Source organism: Ooceraea biroi, chromosome 9 (assembly GCF_003672135.1).
Source record: "Ooceraea biroi isolate clonal line C1 chromosome 9, Obir_v5.4, whole genome shotgun sequence".
Lineage (NCBI taxonomy): Eukaryota > Metazoa > Arthropoda > Insecta > Hymenoptera > Formicidae > Ooceraea > Ooceraea biroi.
This window is the reverse complement of record NC_039514.1, coordinates 11737939-11753182: the sequence shown is the minus strand read 5'-3', so window position 1 is coordinate 11753182 and position 15244 is coordinate 11737939. Positions and strand designations below refer to the sequence as shown.

The following is a 15244-nucleotide window of genomic DNA, read 5'->3' as shown; positions in this document are numbered from 1 at the left end:
TTCACCAATTCTCGACGTTTCTGTTTGATGGCATCATTTAATTTATCCAGTTGACGACAGTATACGTCTGAATTAATGGTTTGATTGCTTGCAAGCAGCTCAAAATACACAATACCTTTAAAGTCCCACCAGACTGACAGCATAATCTTTCTTTGGTGGCAGATATTCACTGCTTTTCAAGTGCTTTCAGCAGGTTCATCACGCTTGCTCCACGATCTTTTTCGTTTGACGTTGTTGTAGACGATCCATTTTTCGTCGCCTGTTATCATACGTTTCAAAAATGGATCATTTTCCTCACGTTTCAAAAGAGAATCGCAGATGTCAATACGCTTAGTGAGATGAATTTCTTTGAGCTCATGTGGTACCGAAATATCGAGCTTACTAATGTATCCAAGTCGTTTTAAATGGTTTTCAACATTCGATTTCGATATGTTAAGATTCTCAGCAATCTCTTAGGTCGTTAAACGCCGATTGGAATCGATCAGTGCCTTTATTTTGTCATCATCAATTTCGATTGGCCTTCCTGAGCGTGGTGCATCTTTCACATTAAAATCTCCAGATCGAAATTTAGTAAACGAATTTTGACACTGCCGCAGGTTTAAAGCATCTTCGCCATATACATCAGATAACTTTGTATGAGCTTGCACAGCGTTTTTGCCTTTTCGGAAGTAATAAAACAAAATATGAGGAAAATGTTCTTTTTGATTTTTCATTTTGAAATCGACGGCAAAGAAACAATTGTTAACGAAATCGTGTACTTTCTTTTTCTAAAACAAGCTTGAACCGTGAGTTGTTAACCTACATAATGAATTTGCGGTTTAGAATGAAGTTAGTTACATTTCAAGACATGTATGTCCATCTATTGGAAAAAAACGCAATTACTTTTTGGCCAACCCAATAGAAAGTATAAAATTTATTCAGATTACCTGAATAGAGTTTTCTATATTCTAGCATAATGTACAGAACAATTCGTTTCGGCGAGATTTTCGTCCTCGCGTTCGTACAATGTCGCGTCAATTATAAAGTACGCTTCCGTAACGAGAAAGATTTTTGAACATTCTTTCTCTTGTTTTTCGCTCATTTTCCCTCTCTCGCGAGCACAGGATTCACATCGGAAATTAGAGGATCCCGGAAGCAAAGAATTCCTATTAGTTGCATGGCCGCGGGCGGTATTGCCTCACGTATTCTCTCTCGAGAACTGGAATATGGCAGAGGATACAGAGAGTTGCCTAGCTTGGCAGCCTTCCATTCCACAAAGTGACGTGTCTCTCTGCGGGCCTCGAGAACTGAAATACGGGGCAAGAATTTCGATTGACGTAGCGCACCTCACCGTCGATCTTTTCTCGCTATTTGACAACGCGCTCATTGCTGACGCTCATTGCAAGCGCCTGGATGAAGACATGCGTCGGAAATAGAGGTAACCGATTCACGAAACTCGGTGAAATTGCAACAAATGCAGAGAGTAACCGCGATAATGTTTCAACAAAAAAACAAACGTGCAAATTTATAATTTACTTGGTCGATTATGACTGAAAACGATTTTAACATCGATCTGCATAATAAAAGCATGAATCAATTGCACATGCTTCACATAATTAATGATTTTTTTAATGATATCAGATTTTCACGGATAAACGTTATTTTACAGCACCGAGACGGAACAAATAAGAGAGTCAGGGAGCGCGTCGCGTTTAAACCTTGATGTTCCAGCGAATTTCGGAGAGCCGGCGGATTTCACGGAAGGAGGAAGGAGAGAGAGGGAGGACGATTGTGTGCGACGGAGAATCGCCGAAATTAAACCAGACTAACTCGTTCGCGTTTCACGCGGCGGAATAGGAGACACTGTTATGCGCACATTAATCAGCGCCTCGTCTCTCCCTCCAATTATCGTATTACTCGCCATGTACGCCCGCGGGCGCGAATACCATCGGCGAAAGGTCGTCCGATAACAGCGATCCTCCTCGTGAAACGCGCGATAATGGCAAGGCACTGTTCCGCACGTTGTTGTAAGCGAGATTTCGCCGTGTACGCGCTTTCGGCGCGAGACGAGAGCGACCATCGCGATCATATCGGCGTTGAATTCGATCGTGCCGCTTGGATTATCTCCGTCCCGAAGATATGCCGACAATAGAACAAACGCGAACGGGGCCACGCGTCAATCACTCGCTCAGAGGATCGATAACCGATCTTCGCCGCATCGCGTGTTGTCTGAATGCGACAGCTCGATCGAATTATTTATTCGAAGGAAATTTGCAGTTTTCGTGTGTCATTTCAGAAACAGCCGAGATTGTGCTCCGATTGCGTAGACGGTAGACCGAGAAACAGCACGTATTTTGTCTGTGTTTAATAAAAGTAAATTGTCTAACTTTAAAATAAATACTATTCAAAATATTCGGAGTGTGATTTAGTTTTGAGGGTTTTGCAACAGATGGCTGTAGTGTCAGTTTGTTCCAATAGCTGTTTCCGATAACTGTTGTTTCTTACAGTCTTGACATTATCCATGACATTTAGTAGCATTATAGCAATAAATGCAATAACAGTCGTGTTTGTATCATCGTAAAAATGCAACTTCCGAAAGAGCATTTTCGACATGCGTCGCTTTTGTTTTTTAATCAAAAGAAAACTGCGGCTGACGGTTATAGAATTCTTGTGGAAACTTATGGTGATTCTGCCCCATCAATTAAGACGTGTGAATACTGGTTTAGACGCTTTAAAAGTGGTCATACTGATGTGAAGGACGAAGAACGCTCGGGACAACCAAGAAAGCTTGAAAATGCAGATTTGCAAGCATTATTGCACGAAAATCCAGCACAATCCACTTCAGAACTTGCCAGAGCATTAAATGTTGATCGTACAACAGTTACGAAACATTTACATGAAATGGGAAAAATTCAGAAAGAAGGGAAATGGGTTCGACATGAATTATCGGAAAGTGCCATCGCGAACCGGTTGAACATTTGCATTTCGTTGATCGCCAGGCAAAAAAAGAAGAGTCTTTTGTCTCGGATTGTTACTGGGGATGAAAAGTGGATCTATTTTGATAATCCGAAACGCAGAAAATCATGGGTGGATCCAGGCGAACCATCAACATCCACTCCGAGACGCAATATTCACGGTTGAAAAGTAATGCTCCGTATTTGGTGGGATAGTGTACTATGAGCTGTTAAATCCGCATGAGACTGTCACGGCTGATCGTTATCGACACCAATTGTACAAGTTGAAGCAAGCATTGGACCAAAAACGACCAGCAATTGCGAGTAAACGACGGAAAGTGATTCTTCTTCGTGACAACGCTCGACCTCACGTTGCGTTATCAGTGAAAGAAACACTATTAGAGCTTGAATGGCAAGTCTTACCGCACCCCGCGTATTCTCCGGACATTGCTCCATGCGATTATTATTTGTTCGGATCGATGCAACACGCTTTAGAGGATACACACTTTCATAATTTGGAAGAAGTGCGAAAATTCGTCGACGAGTGGATCAACTGAAAAGAAGAGTGATTTTATCGTGGTGGAATCCATCTCTTGCCAGAAAGATGGGAAAAAGTGATAGAAAACGAAGGAAAATATTTGGATTAAGGTATTCATTCATTATCATATTTAAATACATGCGTTTTTGAGCAAAAAAACCCTCAAAACTAAATCACACCCCTAATACATAATATCTTAGTATATACTTATTTATATTTTAAGCATGTGCATATATATTTTGTCTAATGGCGGAATGCACACACCTTACAGAGCTTGTATTGACGCAAGCAAAAAACTACCCTGAAAAGTAATACTTCATATCCGAAGCATTGCGTGGTACCGCATCCCCAAAAAATCCTGATTAATTGCTTGCAGAGATTAAATGCTGCAGGCAAATCTCAAGAGGCCGCCTGATCTTCTGTGAACTTGATAAAGCTCGGCGAACGCGACGTGACTCGATCGGGACTTGCGCGCGCGCGCGCGGCCTGCTTCGCTTCACGCGCGTGATATAAACGACCGCCATGCGGCCGCGGGACTGTTTTACAATCAGGGAAATCGGGTTAACGCGCGGATACGGATTAACGTGACGCGCGTTATTGATACACCACGCACGAGCCGATTTCCTGAAATCCGATCGGAACGGTGCGTCCGCCGATTGCGCCGCGGCCTTTGCGGTATTCGGAGCGCGTTCGCCATCGCATCGCCGTAGGCGCGCGCGTACTCCTAAATGTCAGTTTATAGATAGCGACGTGCCACAGGCGGCTTGAGAGAACCCGCGTCCCTCCCTGCAATCTGAATTATTGCCCGCGCTGGACCAAGCCGCGAACCGCACGCGGATAATGCTCCTTCTCGCCCGCCCTCGTCGCGACAGTCGCTCGCGGCAACGAGCGGGTTCGCCGTCGATAAATCGCGGAGGATCCCCGTCTGAAACGCTGCGGATTAAAGAGAGCACTCAACGTGATGGTATTACGTTAATGTTACATTAATATTATGTTATGCACTATTATGCTAATCATCGACCACATGCAGTATCGGCTTTATGTGACTATCTAATCAGTCGCGATTAGCTTCATCAGCCGATTGATACATTAAATGCGCAATGAGCGTTTGTTTTCTGTGATTATGATATTACAGAACACTTATGATCGTTCAGGTAAATAATATGATAAAAAAGTGGTACTCGGTATTTATTCGCGCGTTGCTTCCGGCCACTCGATGCAATTCTCACTCGCTCGCGGTGGAGCAAAAATTTCAACGCTGGAATTTCGAGCAACACTGGCCGACAGGAGTAACGAGTTCCCATCGGCCGGATCGCGAAGTTAATTTTATTTGGAAAACGTTTCATTATCGCTCGAAGTACGACGCGGATCGAACGGGGATCGAGGGACCGATGCATACTAGTATGACTTCCTGGTTTACGTTGCATTCACTTTTTCTATCTTTGCTAACACGTTTTCCACAATAATACAACGTGTATTTTTACGTTTTGATACGATGCACGCATTGAAATAATTGGTTCTTCGTTGCCAAAATGTTGAATGTTAAACCTCGTAATATCTTTTATATTATTTATAATAATTTTTTATCTTAATATCTTTTTCCACTTTTCGAGTCTGAGGATAATGTACTTATAATTATACTTTCAATTTTGTTGTACTAGAGGGTAGTCTCCCGTTTAACTAAACTAAATAAATAAATAAATAAATAATAAATACAATTGAAAAGGTGAATATACGAATTGCATTCGTATATTCACGTAAAAACGTACAATTTAACGGAAAACTATTATTTTCATTGGAATATATGTCGTATTTATTTGTACTGTGTATTGAATAAAGCATTTTGTGTAGCAAAGTGTTTTTTCATTACACAAGACCACCTGAAAATAAAATAAGATGTGCAAATATCGTTTTTTATTCGCGCACGTGAACAGAGCTAACTATTCGCTAAACTCAATTGTTTGGATTTCATCACAAAATCGATATTGTACGTTATTGGCTGGAAATTGTATATCGCTGCTGTAACAGTTCTCGAAGCTACCCGAAATTATTTATTTCGCGAGGTGTAAAACGGTTTCACGGACTCACTTGCGAACTCACACAGTCGTGATTGCGGTAAATTCGCGCCGATCGCAATTCCTTCACGAATGCAACGAATGTCGTAATAAAATTGTATTATTGGTTTATTGACTGCAACGCCGTTATATCTGGAGCGGCGCCGTACCATTGTCCGCATACCAAGGCATCGCGGTTATTTATTTAGTCGCATTTGCAGCGAAAGAGAAATTCGTGGAACAGAAAATTCAGAAGGAACGTGCACGGAGTCGGTGTCGATGGCGATTGCACGTTCGATGCGAAACGAGTTAAAATGACGATGTTTCAAGTAGCTTAAAATACAAGTAGGTAATAAAATCTCATTCATCATTATAAAATAATTGGACAAGACTAATTAATTCAGTTTAAATCAAAATAATAAAAAGAAGAAAAAAGTAATCTAAGGATCGCAAAAAAATTTCTAATCAAATTTTCTCATCGATATCTAATACTATACAGGGTGAGGTACCTAAAACAGGCCACCCGAATATCTCGGCTGTTATTGGTGATAGAAAAAAATGTGTCAGACCAAACTTGCATGGTTTCGAGGGACACATAATTTGTTCTAAATAGTTTTTTATTAGGTGGACGCGTAGAGGTCATATGAATGTCAACTTCGTTTTTTTAAATGGTATGATATGTTTTTTTACGTACTATCTAGTAGAGGGTTTGAAGATGCGCACATTGATCTACGGGTCAAAATCATTCAAGGTCACTGAAGGCCAACTGCAAGGGAAAATAATTTACTTTATGTTGCCTACAGTTCTCTGCTATTGAAAATACCGTAAATTCAGAAATGAAAAAGTTCTAGTCGTTAGAAATTTTTTCTTTTCCGAGAAGTTCTGAGTTGTTCATATCATTATTTCTTATATTGCCTGGAGTTCCCTGCTATTGAAAATACCGTAAACTCAGAAATGAAAAAGTTCTAGCCCTTAGAAATTTTTTCTTCTCCGAGAAGATCTGAGTTGTTGTTATCATTATTTCTTATATTGCCTAGAGTTCTCTGCTATTGAAAATACCATAAATTCAGAAATGAAAAAGTTCTAGCCCTTAGAAATTTTTTCTTCTCCGAGAAGTTCTGAGTTGTTGATATCATTATTTCTTATATTGCCTAGAGTTCTCTGCTATTGAAACTACCGTAAATTCAGAAATGAAAAAGTTCTAGCACTTAGAAATTTTAGTCTTCAGTGACCTTGAATGATTTTGACCCGTAGATCAATGTGCGCATCTTCAAACGCTCTACTAGATGGTACGTAAAAAAACATATCGTCATGCTATTTAAAAAAAAACGAAGTTGACCTTCATATGACCTCTACGCGTCCACCTAATAAAACATTATTTAGAACAAATTATGTGTCCCTCGAAACCATGCAAGTTTGGTCTGACACATTTTTTTCTATCACCAATAACAGCCGAGATATTCAGGTGGCCTGTTTTAGGTGCCTCACCCTGTAGAAAGAATAGAATAGAAAGAATTAAATCGATTCATCATCAATATTAATATTGATGTCAACAATTCACACACATCTCATTAATTTGTAATGGTATTTAAGTATGTGTTATTTAAATACATATTTTGTTGTTGTTGAGGATATTTTTCAATGTTTCTCTAGAAGAGCGAAAGAAATGACGATAATCTTCAAGTTGCACAGGTGTGGCTGAGCTCTGCCTGCATCGTCATCACACATCCATCCACGATTTATATTTCATACGAGCTCTCTGAAAGGTTTTCTTTAGAAACAAAGTCCAGACCCGTTTTGCAGCGTTAACAGTTTACTTCTGTCCTTTCTGCGGAGAGCGCAGACTTGGGAATACGCGTCTTCGGACAAACACACGCAATTCCCCGTATTCCCTTCTGTCTCTTTACCATCGACGCGACTTTAATCCGCTTTTGCCCGGGTTAATTACTTTGGCCGAGTCTTATATTTCTTCTGCGCCTCGCTGAATTTTCCGTCAAAGAGGATTTACTTCCGAAATTGTCGCAAAGGATTTTCACTACTATCGGCATGCGTAGCAACTAACGAATTTTTATCAGGCCAATTGTCTGTTGTATCACAATTTCCAGCGTTCCTTCTCTAACATATTAAATCAACCTTTTTGCTCCATCACTTAACGAAGTCATAGTCGCTAATGTAATGAGGTCTACGTTGGGGTACACAGCTGAAACCGCGTATTCAAGATCGCGTTCGAAGAAACGAGCAAATGGAAGCTTCTCAGCGAAAACGGGTTAAGCTCGAGATCCGTTCCGCCTCCCTTCGGTCTCTTTATTTCACGCTATTCGTCCGCTTTCTCTTTCTCTTTCTCCACGTGAATTCACACGAAGTGATTCCGCACGCTGATCGCAAAATCACGATGAACGCGCGTTCTACTTCCGTTTCTTTGAAGCTTTCAGACACCGCTAATTAACCCTCCGGCGGCTCCCTTTTTCACGCTGCTCGCAGCCGTGGTGCGCTGAATACACGACATGCCGGCGTGTCACAGAAAAAAGCTGCGATCCGTTTTCTTGTACGGTGGGAAAAAAGAAAGAGACCCTTGGAATCTCCGATTCCGATGGAAAATCACGGGAAATGTACGTCGCGAGTAACGAGAACACGGGAATCACGTGCTACTATCGTGATTAAATCGGGTACGAGACGGGCACGAATTGCGATTCGACGGTGTTCCCGTTCGCAGACGTTGCGCCCAACGCGAGACAGATTAGAGCGTATTGTTTCGCGATTAGAAATAAATCGGTTGCGTTCGCGGCATGTTAGAATTGCGTTTCCGTTCACGCACCGTTGTACGCGGTCCATTTCCATGTCCAGAAACCAAGTACATCGTGCAATCAGTGCACGCACACGGCTTTCAATCCAGCGAAACGACAAGCATTGCGCGCTCCCGAGGGCTAATCGAATATTAAAGCAGCACAAACACGTTTCAGATCGAACTCTTACTAATACCTGGCTGCTTTTCTCTAGGTTGCGCCATCGAAGCCTAAAATTCTTACGAGTTTTATAGAGTGGAGCGCTCAAAAGCGACTGCTTTGCGCTGTACATCGTTTTAATCAAAGAGAGATAATGTGCATTGTCGTTTAATGTGCATTGTAGTATTCTATAATAAAATTTTGCAAGATAACTATTTAAACTCGATACTGGTAATAATCATTTTAGAATACTTAAAATGCTTTTGATATATAATCCTATTATTAAATTATTGTTAAATTTCATTATACGTAACTATGTATCATTGTTACACGGAATAATTGCACTTAAGAGATTGAAACGCAATAATGAAATGGGGATATTTTTGGTATAATTCCGTAATTTTCCTCAATAAAATGTAAAGATTAAAATGACGCAGGGCACATCGAATGGCATCTCGAAAACTGATAATCACGAGAAAGCCTTCGTTGTCGATACGTTGTCGATACATGAAACAGATAACACGTCAAATACGTAATTGCCAAAATTTTGATATTAATCTGAACTTTTGCAGGCTAATAGAGTCGTATAATTTCATGATGAATTTTACGTCGCAAGCAATTCGCGAAGACTTGTCGACGCTGTCGCGCGGACGTGTTATACGCCGACGCCGACTTGAGGTTGAAATTTAATCTCATCTTCTCTGATTTAAAGCTAGATAGATTAAAAGAGTGCTGTCCTGCTTTTTCTCACGAAACGCTTGTTAGAAACTGTCCACCAAAATTTTAAGACTCGCGTAGATGATCGTCGTTCAATTCAAGCAAGACTGTCGAACATGATTAAATTTGATGATGTTTTTCAGTCATAGCTTCTATAAATAAATTAAACGTTTTTAATACTTATTAATACGCGGATAATTAAATTACATTAATTTCTATCATTTATTTACATTTGTTTAATTATTTAATAGAAACTCAAATTATTCATTAATTATAATCATTCGCAAAATTATAAAGATGGAACGCAAAAGCGGAATTTATTATCGACGCTTCATTATCGAGATTTGCTTCTATTTTTAGCGGACGTGACATCAAAGAGGCGTCGTCTTTCGTTTTCGATTTTCTTAGGAATTTCCATGTAGAAGCGGCTTATGTCTTTGTAACGCGCGTTCAGAAAATTAGTCACTCGAAATTATTAGCAGCAATGTACCAAAATATAATGCGTAGCGCATGTTTTAAAATCCGATTTTAAGTCCGCGGTTAATTCTCTATGCTTCGTAATATTTTTCGTAGATTTATCATCGTTACGCATTATATGAAGTGTATATGATGTTGGAACACAAATATATTCCCAGATGAAGTTCCTGTATGGTACATTCGCGCGTCATGGCGGTTTCTCAGAAAATTAATGATCGACACGGATTTTGGTCTACACTGCTTTCTTTTTTTGTGCGCCATACAATTTTTCATCGTAAATTATGTTGACGCGGCAGAAGTGTGAGATTATAAACGAGATTAAGATGCGTTTCTCCTTTGCGAATATTCCTGGTATGCCGTCAACTTGCGATGTTTCCAGGCTTCTAAAATTATTCGTTGAATTTTTTATTTTATCATTGCCGGAAATCAAATCATTTTATGACAAGAAAAACATCTTTCGAAATTTCAGTTTTGTAGAAGTGTCCAAATCTAGTTTGCAGAATTTAATTACATATAGAATGATAAAGAATCATAACCAATCATGTAAAGATCGTTTAAATATCCGTGCTTAAATTTTCGATGAGAGAAATCCAAAAGCAATCTTGGAAATTCTATCCATTGTAAATCGATACACTTATCACAAGCAGGCGATCTTAAGGCGAGGGTTAACTCATTAGTAGCACTTGCTGCCTTCCGGATATGTCGCACGAGAGCCGTTCGTTCTTTTCGAGTTTTCTTTCAAGAATTTCGTCGACTTGCAAGAGTCCTCAGCACATCGCTTCATTAACGAGCTTCTCAACGTCGTCGTCGTCGTCGTCGTCGTTGTCCTCCTCGTCCTTGTTGTCACCGTCGTCGCTTAATTATTCCATCGCCACTCGGTACACGTGTTCCGAGCTTCCATTGCACCGAAGCTGCTTCTTTTAATTTTCCTTTACATTGTTACTCGGATCATTGGGTTAATGGAGTGTCGTTCATCGTCATTATCGTCAACGATAGGACCTCCACATTCTCATTTTGTGAATCGCCCCGTTCTTAGAAGAGGCTTACGTATGGTACACCAACAGCAGTAGCAGTAGCAATAGCTTCCATAAACGATAGTCGAGTAGCTTTAACATTTGCGATATGGTTACATGTTTGAGCTTATCTCTTCATCTTATTCATTATGCTGTCATTGACATTATGAAACACCTTTCTTGATTTCTTGAATAATTTAATTCAGACATTCATCCTACTTTATTCCTCCTTGTCCTGAATATTTAATTATTTAAAAAAGAATTTGGAATTTTCTTATACATGTACTGAATTTATGCATCTATAAAGATTTGAAATTATCTTTTCTGCTTCTTCCCTGGTCTCTAAATCACAAGATAAGGAGATAAAGAAATCAAGCGTTTATAAATACGTATATCACATCATATATTATTCAAACGAGCGACTGATTATCATCTCAGCGCTATTGCCGTGATTCTCCTCTTCCTTTTACGGCCACTTTCCGCCTGCATTGAGATTTATACCACTTTTTCCTGCAAGAAGCTCCTTCCTCGTGCAGTGCTCTTCGTAATGTCATGCACAAGTACGGACCCTCTTATCGGAGGAAATAAAGCGTCGAGTAACGCAAGATTACGCGAATCAGAAACGCTCACGTCAACCTTGGTTTGATAATTATGGTGTCACTGTATTCTTAATGAGTTCTTCGTGACAGATAAAGGAAACAAAATTCTGATAAATTCTGATAAACTTCCTTAACAGTAAATATGCATATTGGCAGATTCATGTTGACATTCTAAGAATTAGTGTATATAGGATTTAAATTTTAATAATTGTTGTAGGAACTCTTGAACAAACGTTGCAAACATTAAGCTAATTATATAACTTCATTTAAAAAAATGAGGAAAATTAAAAACGCCGAATCAATTTACATCCATAATCGTTTCGATGACTTTCAAGGCTTGAAAAATAACGCCTGCGACTGGCGCCTGTTTTCTAGGAAGAGAGATATTAATCATTGTTACATTGTCTTATGCAACTCGGAAATTAATAAGGCAATCATCCCTATAATCAAGTGCACGCACACGTTATTAAGCAATGCAACAAACAGAGTCGCTAAAAATATACTCTTTAATTTGATATATTTCTATTAACACTTGAGTTACATGCGCGAATAGCTGTGTTGTTAGATAATCCTGTGTAAAATCAATACGTACGAGTGTCTTCAGACACGCGAGATATTTACACAAGAGACGATGAGATTAAATCACAGATTAATTTTTTTAATATTCTACTAGAGTTTGTGGGATATATTAAAATGCATGTGAGATCACGACATCAAATCCAAAGAACACATTAATTTGTATAATGCTACATACACTTTGTTACATTGCTTTGCATACATGTAACCTGTCCGAAAACATACACTGAGAAAAATTTTTCATCGGATAAACCGATTAAATAGTTTTCCGATTGTTAATTTTGTTTTCCGATTACCTTCATCGGATATGTCCGATCATTTTCCTTTGTCTTTTATGCACTTTAATCGGATATATCCGTTTGTTACTATGTAATCGGTTTATCCGATGAAAATTTTTCTCAGTGTAGTTTTTATATTTTTAATAAATTATGAATAATTTAAAATCTCGACGTTGACAAGATAACAGACGCGATCAATTCTTGCGTTAAACTTTGATGGACATTGCAAACTCATGATTAATACAATATTTTCAAAGTTTATTGCGCCACCCGATTTATGGACGTCAAATAGTTTGCGTTATAGATTACCATAGTTTTGATATCATGGGAACAGAATAAACGACAAATCTGCAATTGTATAAAAATTCTGATTTATGACCCGATGAAAATGGAAACGTCACACGTTTCATCGTACAGCAAACAGTATCAAAGTCTTCAATATTTAATTGCGCGACGCAGTTTATCGGTGCAGAGCTTAGTGAAGACATGCAATATTTACGGACTGCGCAAAGTTTTTCGCGTCCCGTAAAATCCTCGCGTCCTGCGAAACCCCGGAAATATCGCGAGACCTTATAAAACGCCATAAACTTCAATGAAACTCCGCGCAACCTTTTAAACTTCCGCGAAAGTGCTGGACGCTCATGAAATTTGTATGAGGCTCTAAAAATACTTAATGACGTTCACGAAAAATAATCGAGGTCTCCGGATCAACGTCGACGCGTTTTCCTGAATTAGCCGGACTGCTGAGGTCATTATTATCCCCATCGATTGTTACCTAACTGACGCGATCGTTACCATAATTTAAATTCAATTTCTCCGAATCTGCCGGTGTCATTAATACATAATCACGTGCGTGTCGCTGTTACAAAGCCAAACTCGTCGTTGTTTGCCAAAACGTTTCGGCAAGTTCTCGCGCGGTACCGTCAATCACAAATCGATACTTCCGCTAAACGGCACTACGACCGGCAGCGATAAATGACGCGAACTTTCCGATGTCGCTGCATCGCTATATCGCTGCATGCATTATGCAAAACGCAGGAATTCGTCGATTGCTTCGCTTGATAATTCAATCGTTTGTCAACATTTGCCTGTTGAATACGAGAGAGAGAGAGAGAGAGAAGAGAAAGAGGAAAAGAGGGAAGGGGCGGGGTCAACGGCCCAGTTAAATGGAAATCGAAATCGACGGGCACGGCCGTCCTCGGCGTCGAGTGATTGCGCAAGGCCGGAATTCTCGATCGTGAATCACGACCACGGACCGGTTACGTCCGTATAGGCGCTTGCGGCTGCCCGTAGAAGTCGGGATGCAAATGCGCGTCACACTTACCGAGTTCCCCCGTGTTCCACTGACCTTAGTCTAGTCGTGGAATAATGTGCGGGCGAGGCGGACGAGCGGAGAGATTTATTGCGCGCGTACACAGGCGAGTCACGATTCGTTTTTAGGAGCCACGCAAGCGAACGCGCGTACGCGCGCTGCACTGAATAAGAGCGATCGAACGAGCGCTACGTCACTTCGTGCCGCGTGCTTAATGACGGAGAACGACTGGAGAAGATTGCAAATTGATCGCGATGCGACCACGAGTTAATCACGAAGTGCTTAACGCGCGTCAACCAGATTCTTGCCTGGATAACATCCAAGTTTTTAAAATATGTTTTAACTATTGGGTCATTAAGTATGAAACTTTACAAATGTAAAAGCGCCATCTTTAACATTTGTTATCTCAAATTTGGCGCCAGACGTCATATCAGGTTAGGTTAGTGTGATAGATGTATGTTCGCTCTTCAAATGTCATATTTGTTTGTTCAAATATCTTCATTAGTTTTATTGGTGGATTCTTTTTTATAGAACTATGGAAAAGTCCAAAATTCGTGTGATTTATGAATATGAGTTCCGCCGTGGAACCACAGTGTCGGAGACAGCTCGTAATATCAACGCTGTATTTGGTGAAGGTTCAACTACTAAAGCAACGGTGGGCAATTGGTTCAAAAACTTCAGAGATGGAGATTTCAGCCTCGCTAATGAGCCACGTGGAAGACCAAAGACGAAGGTGGATAATGATCACTCGAGAGCCGTAGTAGAGTCCGATCCATCTCAAAGTACACGTGAATTGGCATCGATATTCAATGTTTCCATACCCACCATATTGTTCATTTAGCTGCAATTGGTAAGATAAAGAAGTTGGACAAATGGGTCCCGCACGAATTGACCGATGCGCAGCAGGCGCGACGTCTAGAGGCTTCCTTTTCTTTGCTTTCCCGTCACAAAAATGAATCTTTTTTTAATCGAATTGTGACCTGCGATGAAAAGTGGATACTCTACGACAATCGTAAACGCTCACATCAGTGGTTGAACGCTGATGAACCACCGAGACATCACGCGAAACCCAACATTACACAGAAGAAGCTTATGGTGACTGTTTGGTGGTCCAGGTCAGGTGTTATCTACTACAACTTTATGAAACCTGGTACATCGATAACGGCTGAAGTATATTGCAAGCAACTGGACGAAATGATGCAACAACTTGCTATTAAACAACCGAAATTGGTCAATCGGTCAATGCCAATCCTGTTGCATGATAATGCTCGACCGCACACTGCACGACTGACCATGGCAAAGCTACAGGAGTTGGAATTGGAAACTCTCCGTCATCCACCATATTCACCAGCTCTATCACCTACCGACTATCACTTCTTTCGGAATTTGGACAACTTGTTGGTGGGAAAATTGTTCAATTCTCAACAGGCAGTCGAAACAGCCTTCCGCGACTTCATCGATTCCCGTACTCCTGGCTTCTATAGTAGAGGCATAGACCAACTACCACTAAAATGGCAGAAGTGTGTAGATAACATGGGCGCATACTTCGATTGAAAATAAATCATGTCCATGTGCCAAAAAATGCAAAAGTTTATGTTCTATTTGTAAAGTTTCATACTTAATGACCCAATACATTCGAGATGGCTATGGCTAAGCGAAATATGTAAGCGTAGTTTCAACGGTTAATGGCAGACACGGGCGCAGAAAGATGAAACGGAGTCTGACCGAAGAAATAATAAACGTTTAAACAGATGGAACTGCTGAAAGTTCACGCGAATTGAAGGCAAGCCAAGCATTCGCGAAAT

General features: G+C 40.3%; 1 protein-coding gene across 1 annotated transcript in view; it reads left to right on the top strand.

Annotated features, from left to right (window-relative positions):
- The window catches only part of LOC109610977 (collagen alpha-1(XV) chain-like), a 220383-nt gene that overhangs the window by 13009 nt on the left and 192130 nt on the right, over positions 1-15244 (top strand). The gene's annotated exons all lie outside the window — the stretch shown is intronic.